We start from the raw sequence: 15,450 nt of genomic DNA, 5'->3' as shown, positions 1-15,450 counted from the left end.
GGAGCCTATTAAATGGTTAATATGAGTGTGTTGTCACTGAGTGGGGTGGGGGAGTGGAGTTATTGTTTTATTATTTTGTACTATTTTTGTATTCCTTTCACATTGTGTTTTATTTTCTGTAAGCCGCCTGGAGTTGTGAGCAACTGGTGGCTATGTAATTTTTTCTAAATAAGTAAATAAATAAGTAAAGGAAATGCCAGAAAAAAATTGCCCGCAAGCTCTTCAAAACTATAATTGTTTAAAGAAGATATAACCTCTTTGCTCCATTTGCAATAAACTGCAGTCGCGTTGTAAAAATTTGATCCAGCTCTCAAAAATAATCCACGTTGTGCAATAAGGAAGGACCAGATCTGTTTTCAAACTGGTGTAAAGTTCTTGTGCTGTACCAGAGGAAAGCTTGAATAGAATATTTCTCAATGCTTGTTCTGAACAGTTGGTTCTTTAATTATACTATGTGTATTCACAGGACAAATAAATTTTATAGGTGCCATACTTCCATGGGCTTATTTTTGATTTCAGGCCAAGGATCATGTTTGAAGATATCAATGTTAATACTACTTTTGTATGGCCTTCTATCAGTATGAAACACTGTTCACACTTAAAATTAACACTTTTTTTCTTCTTCTTTTTGCTTCAAAGGGTGGTATGTTGAAGTAGGAATGGTGTCTTGAGGTTCCAAAGTGAGTTTGTTTTACAGCTATATATTACTTAGAAGCGAAATTTCCTGGTACAATAAGCAAAGCAGAAAGTTATTAAAGGATAAGGCTGCAGATCAATTTTCTTATTCAGGAATTTTTCTTTGCTATACTGTACTTTAATGTATTAGCTGTAAGAGACATTAATTCATATACCATTAGCTTTCTTATCTAGTAGAGTATTAATTTTTAAATAACGTCTATTTATAAATTGCACAAGCTTTGTTTTCCTCCATCAGTTAACAGTGGAGCCAGAAATTTTATTTATTTATTTTTGTGTTTGTGTGTGTCTGTGTTGGTATTGACAAACAAGCTTATTCTTACATTTATCTTACATTCTTACATTTACCTTTTGTAGAACCTGCCCAATAAATCTGGATCACTTCTTACGTAAAATATGAAGTAGAGAAAAATGGATGGAGCTTGAGACCTGAGTATATTCAACCTATAATTAGGGGAAGTTGTGTTAATTTCCAATAGAATACATCTACTGGCTCAGATTGCCTTGATTCTAATGGCCAAAATGTATAGCATGCAACAATTGATTATGTACTTGTAGGTGGGAACAATAACCATAAATGCTATGTTCAGGGAAGGAAGTCATTACTGCTCAGTACAGTATTCTCTGTCTATTCAGTTGGAAGGCAAGAAATGTTGCAAAGAAACTCATGGTGTATAAACTGTTATTTTTAGACCTACTTTTGCATTTAGAGCTTCCATTTTCTCCGGAATCGTTCACCATGTGTAATTCGGAGCTTTTGATCTGGAAGGAATTGCTGCGAGAAAGAAAGGTCTGTTGCTTTCTTGTCCTCCCGCGTCCATCCCCAACCATTGTTTCCCGGTACTATTAATAGAACTAGGAGAAATGGGCTATCTCCCCAATGCCCTGTAGTACTCTGAAAGTTTAAAAATAGCTTTCAGCCCCTGTCTGCAATTCCTTGTCAATGCTTGTCTTTTCAGGGCAATGCCTGAAGGCATACGCTGCTGCATAATTTTACTTAAGGGCACACTGATGCTCTTGAAAGAACAGATATTGCAGAATGTACTCATTAGCCAGGAGAGCAGCAAGCGGGTGTCATAACCAAGCCATCCTTTTGTGTCATCTCTGCAGAGACGCTAAGAATGAGATGACATTCCTGTTCGGAATAAATGGCTTCCGAGGTGGCAGGAGAGGGAGGAAAGGCTATTTGAGGTTCTCTTCTTTGTGGCAACCCCTTCCAATATCTAAGAGGTTGCCAAAAAGAAGAGGGGTCACCCTATTCTCCAAAGCACCTGCAGGTTAGACAAGAGAAGAGTTGGAAGGGACCTTGGAGGTCTTCTAGTCTAGTGTTTCCCAACCTTGGCAACTTGAAGATATTTGGACTTCAACTCCTAGAATTCCCCAGCCAGCATTCGCTGGCTGGGGAATTCTGGGAGTTGAAGTCCAAATATCTTCAGGTTGCCAAGGTTGGGAAACACTGTTCTAGTCTAACTCCCTACTCAGGCAGGGAACCCTGTAACCATGATGGCAAGCCTATGGCAAGCGTGCCACAGGTAGCACACGGAGCCGTATCTGAAGGCATGTGCGACACTGCCCTGTGTCAGCTCCAGTGTGCATGTGTGCTGCCAGCTGGTTTTCAGCCTTGGGGAAGGCCGTTTTCGCCCTCCTTGGGCTTCAGTACAAAAAACGGCCCAACGAGCAAAATGGAAGTTTGGAAAAACGAACTTCCGTTTTGCCCGTTGGTCCAGTTTTCACACTCCGGAGGCTTCAGGGAGGCCTGAAGGTTTAAAAAACGGCCCAACAGAAGAGGGAAGCGCATGGATGAGGATGCACAACTGCACAGTGTGGTGTGCAGGGGAGGGGTTGTATGCCAGCATGTACATACACTACTGCGCACGCTCCCATTTTTGACATGCAAGAAGAAAAAGTTTCGCCATCGCTGCCCTACACCATTTCAGTCCAATCTCCTCTTAAAAACTTTCAGTGTTGGAGCATTCACAACTTCTGGAGGCAAGTTGTTCCACGGGTTAATTGTTCTAATTGTCAGGAAATTTCTCCTTAGTTCTAGGTTGCTTCTCTCCTTGTTTGGTTTCCACCCACTGCTTCTTGTTCTAACCTCAGGTACTTGGATGGAAACTAATGGATATAAACTATATATCCTAACGGATAACCAAAGCAAGAAGCAACCCAGAACTATTTCCTGACAGAAGCAAATTGTCTCCGGGAAAATGTGGTTGCAGCAACACTGAGCTTTTAAAGAAGAGATTGGACAGTGATTTGTCTGAAATGGTATAGGGCTTCCTGCTTGAGCAGGGGGTTGGAGGTCCCTTCCAACTCTGTTATTCTGTTGTTCTCCTATTGTTCTGTTAACATAGGGTCGTCGTCCCCCCGAAATTCTCTTTGTTCCAAACTACTTGAAGCTGTCTTTTATAATGATCACCTCAAGAGATCATGTTCAAATTCCCCTATTACTCTTCAAGTATTACGATCTCCAATCAATACACTTAATGAAGAATAAATCCTGTAGATCTGATAGCACAATAATCTGGTGTGGCAAGAGAATGCTCACATTTGAAATAGTTATTAGTCTGTCTTTCCTAACTTGATGTTTTCCAGATGTATTCAATTACGACTTCCATTACTGACAGTCAATATGGCCCTTTGGCTTTGCCAACTGGTAATTTTGAGTGCTACGCTCCATCACATTTTGAGGGCATCAGGTTGGTGGATGTTATTGAATGCTGAAGAGCTATGAATAGAAAATGTACATCTGTTCCACTTATGTCCATATTATACATGTGCCATTGCACAATCCTCAAGCCACAACAAACTTTGAAAAAAAGAAAGAAAAGAAAAACAGCCAGAGGACACCAGGAGAAGCCAAAGACATGTTCTAAGGTGCCAGGAACCTAAGCCTTTTGGCAAACTTGCTTCAACACAGTTTAAGCCAAGTTAAACAAGAAGTTCAGCTAAATCCAGCTACAGAACTTTGGAGAGACAAAACATTCCAGTGTAAAAACCAAGAAGGCGTCTTTTATTGTGTGTAACTCTTGAGAGTATTTCCAAAGTCTTGTAAAATATAGACAATTTAAGCTTTCAAGGAAGCAAATAAGATTTTTGCTTGTGGCAACAACAATGAGAAACAGAAAAAGATAAAAAGTATGAACTATGTTAACAAAGAACAGGTTCTTCATAAAGTGCTAATGACACCCCTTGGCCCAAAGCACTAAGTATTTGTTTTTTTTAAATTAGCCTTCCATGAAAAAGGAAGAAACAATTTCAAGGTATTCTTGGAAAATGTATCTGCTACTCTAATTTGGAGATCCTTAGGTTTTCCTGCTGGTCCAGTCTGCCTTTACTTGTTTATTTTATTTATTTGTTTTGTCACGTACATATTGGTGGTATGCAAAGATATAATATTTATATACATGATACTAGTAAAAGAGAAACACTAGGACTGGGGACAGAAGGCACTAAGGTGCACTTATGCACCCCCCCCTTACTGACCTCTTAGGAATCGGGAGAGGTCAACAGTGGATAGTCTAAGGCAGGGGTCCCCAAACTTTTTACACAGGGGGCCAGTTCACTGTCCCTCAGACTGTTGGAGGGCCGGATTATTTAAAAAACTATGAACAAATCCCTATGCACACTGCACATACCTTATTTTAAAGTAAAAATCAAAATGGGAATATACTATTTAGAGGGAGGGAAGAAGTCTGAAATTCATATATGTTTATGTTTTGTTTTTAATTTTCTTTTGTCGACATCTAATTGTAGGTTTTCTTGGCTTACAGAAAAATGTATAAAGAAAGAAGGAAGCACTGGCATAATGGCTAATAAGTTAGAAATATAATTGGTGTACTTTTTGAAGGAACATTAAGGAGGGAATTTAATTAAAAGAAAATGAATGTAACTGGATGACAAGATTAGAAAAAAAAACTTTTGCAACTTTTTTGATGATTGATATTAGTTGCTAACAAAATACCACATTTTATTCATAGAAAATTAGATGGAACACTGTGTTGTGTCACTCACCTGTGGGCCGGATAAATGGCCTCAGTGGGCCGCATTCGGCCCGCGGGCCGTAGTTTGGGGACCGCTGGTCTAAGGGTAAAGTTTTGGGGATTAGGCGATGAGTCTGGTAGTGAGTTCCATGCATCAACTACTTGGTTACTAAAGTCGTATTTCCTGCAGTCAAGTTTGGAGCAGTTTACTTTAAGATTGTATCTGTTGTGTGCTCGTGTGTTGTTGTGGTTGAAACTGAAGTAGTTGTTGACAGGAGGGATGTTGTAGCAGATGCTTATATGGACTATGCTTAGGTCGTGTTTAAGGCAACCTAGTTCTAAGGTTTCTAAACCTAGGATTGTAAGTCTAGTAGGCTAGGGTATTCTTTTGCAAGTTGAGGAGTGGAGGGCTCTGAGATAGTGAAGTATCTCTGGATATTTTCTAGAGTGTTTATGTCCAAAATGCAGTGTGGGTTCCAGACAGATGAGCTGTAGTCAAGGATTGGTCTGGTGGAAGTTTTGTATGCTCTGGTTAGTAGTGTGAGATTATCAGAGCAGAAGCTACATAGGATTAGATGCTGTTAACAGACACATCTGCAAAGTTCTTAAAATCTTTCCTGAAGAAAAATGCTTGTGGTGGTGAGGAGATGCAGGTATTCCTCAATTTACAGTAGTTCATTTAGTGAATGTTCACCATTACAATGGCACTGAAAAAAGTCATGTATGGCCACTGTTCACACTTAACGATTGTTGCAGCCATCTGAGCAAAATTCAGATGTCATTTATGATGGTTGCTGTATCATGGGATCATGGGATTCACCTTTTGCCATCATCTGACCAGCAAAGTCAATGGGGAGACCAGATACACTTAACAACCATGTTACTCACTGAACAACTGCAGCGACTCACTTATCAACTGTGTCAAAATTCACTTAAAAACTCACTTAACAAATGTCTCATTTAGTGACATAATTTTGGGGGTCAATTGCGGTTGTAAGTTGAGGACTACCTATGGTTTTATAGCACATCAAGTGATTTTTATTTTGCCTAATGAGATTGCAGAAGAGAAATATGAGTTAAAGATACTATATTATTGCTTGGGGTGGAACTGCAAATGCAGGGGAGGGGGAAACATTCCCAGTTATTTTTTTATTTGTCAAACATGTACAAGATAGTATAGGTATTGGTACATACACTTTAGCAAAGTAGGTACAGGTAAATTAGGCGTGTTTCCCAACCTTTTTTGAGCCGCGGCACATTATTCGTATTTTCAAAATCCTGGGGAACACTGAAAGGAAGGGGGGGGGCGGGCTAAAGAAAAGTTTGGACAAAAAAACCCTCTCTCTTCCTCCCTTTCGCTCTATTTCTCCCTCTTTCTCTCTTTTCCTTCCTTCCCTTCATTCTCTCTCTCCATCCCTCTTTCTTTCTTTCTTCCTCTCTTTTTTGCTCTCTTTCTCTCTCCCTCCTTCCCTTCCTCTATGTCTTTCTCTCTCCCTTGCTCTCTCTCTCTCTGTCTCTCTTGTTATCTCTTTCTTGCTTTTTTCTCTCTCTCTTGCTCTCTCTCTCTCTTTCACTGTCTTGCTATATGTCTCTTTCTTTCTCTTTGCCTCTCTTGCTATCTCTCTTTCTCTCTCTCTGTCTCTCTTGCTATGTCTCTCTTTCTTTCTCTTTCTCTCTCTCTCTGTGCCTCTCTTGCTAAGTCTCTCTTTTACTCTTGCTATGCTTCTTTCTTTTTCTCTCTCTCTGCCTCTCTTGCTGTCTCTCTTTCTCTCTCTCTCTGCCTCTTATATGTCTCTCTTTCTTTCTCTCTCTCTCTCAGCTGACTGCAAGCGGGAGCCCTGACGGCGGCAGCTGGACGTGGTGCTGGACACCGTATATGCCAGGCACGCAGCGCCAGCATGTACGACGTCCAGCAGCACGTCCAACCGCCACCATCAGGGCTCCCACTTGCAGTCAGCTGAGAGAGAGAGAGAGAGAGAGAGCGATCCCTCTCGCCGCTGCCATCTCCCCGCGACTGCCTGCGGCTGCTGCGGCCACCCCCCCCCCACTCCCATCGGACACTTGCCGTCGACGCCAGAGGAGCTCCAGCTGGGCGGGGCGCTGCCGGTACTTCCGTCCTGGGGCTCCCGCTCGCAGCTGTCCCCCGCCTCCTGCTCGATGCCGCGGTTTTCGGCGCTCTCCTGCTGGGCCCCAAAGAAGGAAGGCGGGAAAAAGGTGCGAAGAATGGAGCTCTCCTTCTGCCTGCCTTCCTTCTTTGGGGCCCAGCAGGAGAGCGCCGAAAACCGCGGCATCGAGCAGGAGGCGGGGGACAGCTGCGAGCGGGAGCCCCAGGACGGAAGTACCGGCAGCGCCCCACCCAGCTGAAGCTTGGCGGCACACCTGGCCATGTCTCGTGGCACACCAGTGTGCCGCGGCACACCGGTTGGGAAACGCTGAATTAGGCAATAGGACAGTAGGACAGGGTTGGTAGGCACAGTAGTGCACTTATGCACGCCCCTTACAGACCTCTTAGGAATGGGGCGAGGTCGACAGTAGACTAAGGTTTAAGATTTTGGGGTTTGGGGAAGAAACCACAGTCAGGTAGTGCACTCCAGGGATTGATTACTCTGTTGCTGAAGTCATATTTCATGCAGTCAAGTTTTGAGCAGTTTACATGGAGTCTGAATTGATTGTATGTTCGTGCATTGTTGCAGGTGAAGCTGTAGAAATCATTGACAGGTAGGACATTGTGGCAGATGATTTTATGAACTATATTTAGGTCAGATCGAAGGCAACACAGTTCTAGGCTATCTAAGCCCAAAATTTCTAATTTGAAAGAGAAAGGTGGATGAGAGAACATAAGAGAAGGAGGCAAAGCAGGATAAGAATAAGCCCAACAACTAAGAATTAAATGTTACTGAAAAACCTGACCTCTAGTACCAATTTTTAAATGTAATCATACTTAAAGCTGTGTGCCCTGTATTTACACTTTGTTAGATAAAGTTAACTCAAATGGTTTTAAAGGTGCTAAAAACTTTCTTTCAATTGGACAAAACATTTTAAAAAACACTTTTCTTCTCAGTTTTAGGTATGTAAACCTCTATTGGCAGGTCCCCAAGTACAAACCAACAATGGTGGTCCATTGGTCCTTCCACTATTTAATTGAGAGGGCATCAAAACTAAGTGCTGAAGGTAAAGCAAGAGTTTAAAAATGTAGTTATCTTTTAGACTATCCCCCAGGCTGGGTCTTACAATTGCATAAAATATAAAGTTTTTATTTACGTATTAAACAGCAATAAGCAAATTATTTGCTTAAGAGTATGGCAATAGAAAAAAATACAAGCTTTCAACACCTTTTAATACAATTGTTATAGGTTGAAAATACAAAACAAAAAAAATGAAAATATATAGAGGGTTTATTTGAAATGCTTTGAGAAAAGTGAAAAGTGACAGTGAAAAAGTTAAGGGTGTGATAAGTAGGGTTACTCCCTTGGGGGGGCAGGGGAAGGAGGGGGGCTAAGCACATGCTGGTTTTATGTAATGGTTAAAACACAGCGCCTGGCAACTTCGCATCTTTTCACCAGTCAGCACTGCTCATGACATGAGGGTAGCATGGCAGAAAACAGTGGCGGTTGGTTGGAGTGTCACCCTAGGAGGAAAATGAATACAGTACAGCTGTACGGTTTGTACTTTGTAGTTCTTAATGTGAGCAGCAGATGGCGCCAGCTATTTTTCAAGTTCTTTGTACAGTTTCATTCTGTGAAAAAATACTCTTCAGAATACAGTATTTTTGATATGCATATCACATATCAAATATACAATATTTGGCATATTGCATAATAGTCATTCATATCGCAATCCCATCAATAATATATTGTAATATGTTCATGCTTTTGTAGGGATAAATTTCTTACATTATATTAAGATACCTCATATCAGTGTTTCTCAACCTTGGCAACTTGAAGATATCTGGACTTCAACTCCCAGAATTCCCCAGCCAGCATTCTCTGGCTGGGGAATTCTGGGAGTTGAGGTCCAAATATCTTCAAGTTGCCAAGGTTGGGAAACACTGCCTTAAACACCTTAATATTTGGCTAATGGGGAACAGATACATGTTCACATTCATATAACATGCCAGCATTTGTCAAACTTGTAACTTTAAGATGTGTGGACTTTATCTCCCAGAGTTCTGCAGTCTGTCACAATTAAGAGGAGTTGCACATCTGGCTGATTGGAAATGTGGCAGACTGGAGAACTCTGGGAGATAAAGTCCACATATCTTAAAATTTACCAAGTTTTTAAAAAATGCTGCTCTGATGGTATCCTGATGAAGGAAAGGAAAGTGCTGAGGAGGATGGGAAAGAGATTGAACAAGACTGTTTTGCTAGGCAACGGAAGGAAACAAACATCCTCTTCACCGCTCCCCCTTTTTATGACACTCATTCCTTAAGAAATTTGGGATCAAGTCATAATGACTGGATTGGGCTGATCATTTATTAGCCGTATGCCCTTCCTGAAGCCACGTGGAGTTCACAGCAGATTTTTTTTTCTTTGCGCCCAGGGAGATAAATATCTGCCGCTATCTAGGATTGAACTATCAACCTTCTAAATGGGAAGCAATTAGCTTAATACCTAGGCCACCATGTTGATCAAACTTTTCTTCCCCTTTAAATATAATTTGGGACCATGGACCATGGCCATAGATCACAAGACTTAACTCAAGTTTTAAATCATAACATTTTTTCAAGCCTTCGTGGGACACCCACCCACCCTGTTGACTTCACAGCCCCTCAGGGTCTGCAGGTTGAAAGCCACCAATTTAGTAGATAAAACCTCTTCAGATAAAGTGTTGAAAAAATATTACATAGATGCAAAGAGATAAACCACATTTACACGCTATTCAGAAGAGGCAATTCAAAACCTAGGAAGGGAACGAAAGATTACAGCACATTCCCAAGATTCAGATAAGCAGAGATCAACACCAAACAATTTGGAAGAAAACAATATTATGATTAAGGCACCATCAAGAACGAATCCCACCAAAATAGGCAGGGCAGGTTACTATGTATGCACAGGCAGCAAACCTACACAGTCACACTGATGATGTTATCAAGAAGCCTTCCCTGGACCCAGCCGTACTTAACAACTATCGTCCAGTCTCCAACCTTCCCTTTATGGGGAAGGTTGTCGAGAAGGTGGTGGCACTCCAGCTCCAGCGGTCCTTGGAAGAAGCCGATTATCTAGGTCCCCAGCAGTCGGGTTTCAGGCCCGGTCGCAGCACGGAAACCGCTTTGGTCGCATTGATGGATGATCTCTGTCGGGCCCGGGACAGGGGTTTATCCTCTGTCCTGGTGCTCCTCGATCTCTCAGCGGCTTTCGATACCATCGACCATGGTATCCTTCTGCACCGGTTGGAGGGGTTGGGGGTGGGAGGCACTGTGCTTCAGTGGTTCTCCTCCTACCTCTCTGGCCGGTCGCAGTCGGTGTTAGTGGGGGGTCAGAGGTCGACTCCGAGGTCTCTCCCTTGTGGAGTACCTCAGGGGTCGGTCCTCTCCCCCTTGCTATTTAACATCTACATGAAACCGCTGGGTGAGATCATCCAAGGACATGGGGTGAGGTATCATCAATATGCGGATGATACCCAGCTTTACATCTCCACCCCATGCCCAGTCAACGAAGCGGTAGAAGTGATGTGCCGGTGCCTGGAGGCTGTTGGGGCCTGGATGGGTGTCAACAGACTCAAGCTCAACCCGGATAAGACGGAGTGGCTGTGGGTTTTGCCTCCCAAGGACAATCCCATCTGTCCGTCCATTACCCTGGGGGGGGAATTATTGACCCCCTCAGAGAGGGTCCGCAACTTGGGCGTCCTCCTCGATCCACAGCTCACATTAGAGAACCACCTTTCAGCTGTGGCGAGGGGGGCGTTTGCCCAGGTTCGCCTGGTGCACCAGTTGCGGCCCTATCTGGACCGGGACTCATTGCTCACAGTCACTCATGCCCTCATCACCTCGAGGTTCGACTACTGTAATGCTCTCTACATGGGGCTACCTTTGAAAAGTGTTCGGAAACTTCAGATTGTGCAGAATGCAGCTGCGAGAGCAGTCATGGGCTTACCTAGGTATGCCCATGTTTCACCATCACTCCGCAGTCTGCATTGGCTGCCGATCAATTTCCGGTCACAATTCAAAGTGTTGGTTGTGACCTTTAAAGCCCTTCATGGCATTGGACCAGAATATCTCCGAGACCGCCTTCTGCCGCACGAATCCCAGCGACCGATTAGGTCCCACAGAGTGGGCCTCCTCTGGGTCCCGTCAACTAAACAATGTCGGTTGGCGGGCCCCAGAGCCTTCTCTGTGGCGGCACCGACTCTCTGGAACCAACTCCCCCCGGAGATCAGAACTGCCCCTACTCTTCCTGCCTTCCGCAAACTCCTCAAAACCCACCTTTGCCATCAGGCATGGGGGAACTAAACATCTCCCCCTGGGCACATTTAATTTATATATGGTATGCTTGTGTGTATGTATTTTAGTATATGGGTTTTTTTACATTTTTCAATATTTTAATTAATTGGATTATGTATTGGATTGCTTTTCACTTCTTGTGAGCTGCCCCGAGTCTTCGGAGAGGGGCGGCATACAAATCCAAATAATAAATAATAAATAAATAAATAAATAAAGTTGGGTAATGAAATGTTGCAAGCTTTTCACATCACAAGCAAATAACCAAGCTCAGAGAGCACCAAAACTCAGCAGCTTGACCCTGAACTACAGATATTACTTTTTTTTACATTTTATAATAAGACTGAGTGAGATTGATATTCCAATTAATAAAAATCACTGCCACTAAGTGATTAAAAGGGAATGGCTAGATTTTACCAGTCTTGCCAGTAGCTTTTAAAAATAATACTTGGGTTTTAAAAATGATTTCATAGACTTTTGATTTATTAGACATGTTTATACCAATGTATGCAGGCAGGGCCAGTGAAGGGCTACCAAATTTTTTACTACCACACTGTGGGCACGGCTTATGCACGATGCCCTGCATTTTCTTTCAACATCTTATAAAGCCCTTCGTGGCCTCGGACCAGAATATCTCCGAGACCGCCTTCTGCTGCATGAATCCCAGCGACCGGTTAGGTCCCACAGAGTTGGCCTTCTCCGGGTCCCGTCGACGAAACAATATCGTTTGGCGGGACCCAGGGGAAGAGCCTTCTCTGTGGCGGCCCCGACCCTCTGGAATCAACTCCCCCCCAAGATTAGGATTGCCCCCACTCCTTGCCTTTCGCAAACTCCTTAAAACCCACCTCTGCCCTCAGGCATGGAAATTGATTCCCCTGAGCCGTTTCCGTTTTATGTATGGTTTGTCTGAGATTTATGACTGGTTTTTATATTAAGAGGTTTTAAATTGTTTTTAACAATTGGATTTGTACTGTTTTGTTGTTGTGAGCCGCTCCAAGTCTTCGGAGAGGGGCGGCATACAAATCTAATAAATAATAATAATAATAATAATAATAATAATAATAATAATAATAATAATAATGAATCTTTCAGTACAATTGGGTGCTCTGGGGTGGAACTTCATTTTCGCTACCCCACTGCGTTCCCCCCCACCCCTGGGCAGGGGTAGCACTTACCTGCTGCTACCAGTGCACTCTCTGGGACCATCATGGGAGCGCACACATCTGGTAGGTGTACGGGCATGAGGCGGGCGCACACATGCCTATTGGCATGAGATTTGGCTTCTGTGCATGCGCAGCCAGAGAAATCCCACACAAGGACACTCCCATGGGAGATTTTGCTGATTTTTGGTGATGTTTTTGTCTCTGTGCATGCGCAGAAGCAGAAAAATGCCAAAAATTAGTGAAATCTCTCACACAAGAGTATCCTTGCGTGAGATTTTGCTTGCTGCACATGCACAGAAGCCAAACCTCGCACGGGGGTGCAGAGATACATGTACTTCTCAATTTCCGCTAGCAGAACTACCGGATCCCAGCCGTACCACTACTGAATGTATCACTACAGACTTTAGTGATACAACCCTCAGATTAACAGAATAGTTATCATATGCACCAAGACAAATTCCTTGTGTGTCCAATCACACTTGGCCAATAAAATTCTATTCTTCTGTTCATATTGGAATGATGATGGCTTAAATTTGAGAACTCGGGTCTAATGCACCAATAGAAATTGGATCCTTTGGGGAGCGGGGAGGAATTCTTAGTCAAGACATATCCACTGATGTCTTAAAAGGGAAAAGAGATAACAATGTGGAACTCAAGCTTCCCCATCCAGACTTTCTGCCATTTTAATGTTTATTGCCACAACTCATCTCACACTCAGGCAGTGGAACATTTCATTTCTTCATGTTGCTTTTCAAATTAATGCACAAAGATTCTGCCTTATTAATTTCTATACAGAAAACATCCCAAGGCTGAGTCACTTGTGCTTACGGGTCAAATTACAATTTTCCTATACATGGATCTTGAAGACAATTGTACCACAAAGTAGAAAGAATGCTGGTCTTTCAAGCACAGGCATAATCAGCTGATTGGGATGGTGTCAAGTCACTGAAGAATATAGACTTGAAACTATTGAAATCAGGAAGTTGATAGAGTTTAAAGCAATAAACATTTACATGTCCTATCACATCAAATATGCATTGCAATATATTTAATTTCATATGTGTGTGTGTCTCTGTGTGTACTGTTTATACAGTAAGGCGTGTCATTTAATGGGGTGAAAATTATTATTATTATTTTTTTCCAGTGAGGGGTACTAAAAATAAATGTTTTTACACCAAGAATTCAAATCTGCTGTTATTTTTGGAATTACGCAACATTTAGCTTGGCATGGTAAATCCAAGACTCTGATCATATACCCCACAAAAGTCTCTTGTAACCCAAGAATTTTATCTTCTCAAAATTACACCTTGTGCTTCAAAATTTAAAGTTTCCCCCCCCTACACGAATCTTATCTAGTTAAGTGAAAAATAATCCATGCAATCATAAACTAACATCAGAAGGCAATTACCTCAGTTACAAAAATGTTTCAGTGAGTTTCATCAACTCTAGTTTTGATTCTTTCTTTGACATCAGCTGCTGACTGGCTTCCTGGCCTCTGATATAACCCTCACATTTCTCATGGCTACACTCGGCTTTGTTGCCTCAGTCTGTAACCTATTTCACACCTCTCTATTGATTGGGCATGACAGGGCCACTGTGATACTTGCATTGGTTCGTCAATTAACTTTATTTCTGCCGCAGTCAGTTTGCACGTCAAAGGTGGCTCATATACACCTTCAGACCAGTCAATCAACTTGAACAGAGTGGATGTTCTGTCTTGACCTCTACCCAGTGCATGGCACCACCTTCACAGCCGGTATTAATATTTGTAGTCTCCTCCAATGGCCTTCAAGCTTTTGTCAATGCCTTTCTTCTTCACAAAATACACCACGTTATCTGCAATCACTTGAGCAGATGAAATGAAATGATAAAGATATCTTCCACCCATCTCACTGCACACATAATAATGTTCTTTGATAGTACTGGGGAATTGCTGGTTTGAATTGTTTGCTGGGGAATTGCTGGTCTGAAAAATTATGATATTTATGTAGTTACATCTAAATTATGTTAGAGTAAAGTATCTCTACAATCCCAAAGGCATGTCACAACTTTGGAGCACCACGAATGTTTGGCAATTGAAAGTTGAATAATTTGATCCACCCTATGTACAGGTAGCCTTTACATACAACCACAATTGGAATCATTGCTAAAACAAGGCAGTTGTTACGTGAGTGGAACCCAATTTTACAACTTTCCTTGCCAAAGCTGTTAAGTAAATTATGTGGTCATTAAGCAAATTCTGCGTCCCCCGTTGACTTTGCTTGTCGGAAACTGGCTGGGAAGTTTGCAGGTGGTGGTCACATGACCCCAGGATGCTGCAACTGTATAAATAAATGCTCGACAAGTGCCTGAATTTTGATCACATGACTGGGAAAATGCTGTGACAGCTGTAAATGTGAGAATTGGTGGTAAGTAGTGAAGGGCTATCAAAAATTTTACTACCACGCTGTGGGCGTGGCTTATGCATTTTCTTTCAACATCTTTCAGTGCAAATTTTGCTATCCCCCAGTCCAGGCAGTAGCCCATCCCTGGTGGTACGTCTCTTCTTTCAGTGCCATTGTGACTTTGAATGGTCACTGAATGAATTGTTGTAAGTCAATGACAACCTGTATATCAAAAAATATGTTGGTTTGAATTTGTTCTATTTTCTACAGCAATGACTCTCTTAGGTTCATCATGGCTATATTAAAATTTTATTCATAAGGAAGCAGTGATCAATACTGCTTGCTCAATGTATTTCATAACACACCATCTCATCCCAATTTGAATGGTGAGAACCCCAACCTTTTAAAATTTATTGATTCTCTTTCTATGGCTGCCCCTCTTGCGAATGGAATGATGGAAAACATAATAGAGGTAGTTCTTGACTTTCATCCTCAACTGAGCCCAAAATTTATGTTGTTAAGTGAGACATTTGTTAAGTGAGTTTTGTCCTGTTTTATGAGCTTTCTTGGCACAGTTGTTAAGTGAATCACTGCAGTTGATAAGTTAGTAACCTGGTTGTTAAGCATGCCAGGCTTCCATGTTGACTTTGCTTGTCAGAAGGTAGCAAAAGGAGATCCCATGACTCTGGGGCACAGCAATGATCATAAGTATGAACCAGCTGCCAAGCATCTGGATTTTGATCATGTGATCTGGGGATACTACAAAGTAACTAAAAAATGGTTATGA

The sequence above is a fragment of the Erythrolamprus reginae genome, chromosome 5 (genome assembly GCF_031021105.1).
Source record: "Erythrolamprus reginae isolate rEryReg1 chromosome 5, rEryReg1.hap1, whole genome shotgun sequence".
Taxonomy (NCBI): domain Eukaryota; kingdom Metazoa; phylum Chordata; class Lepidosauria; order Squamata; family Dipsadidae; genus Erythrolamprus; species Erythrolamprus reginae.
The sequence above is the reverse complement of the archived record's forward strand: the minus strand, read 5'-3'. Positions refer to the sequence as shown.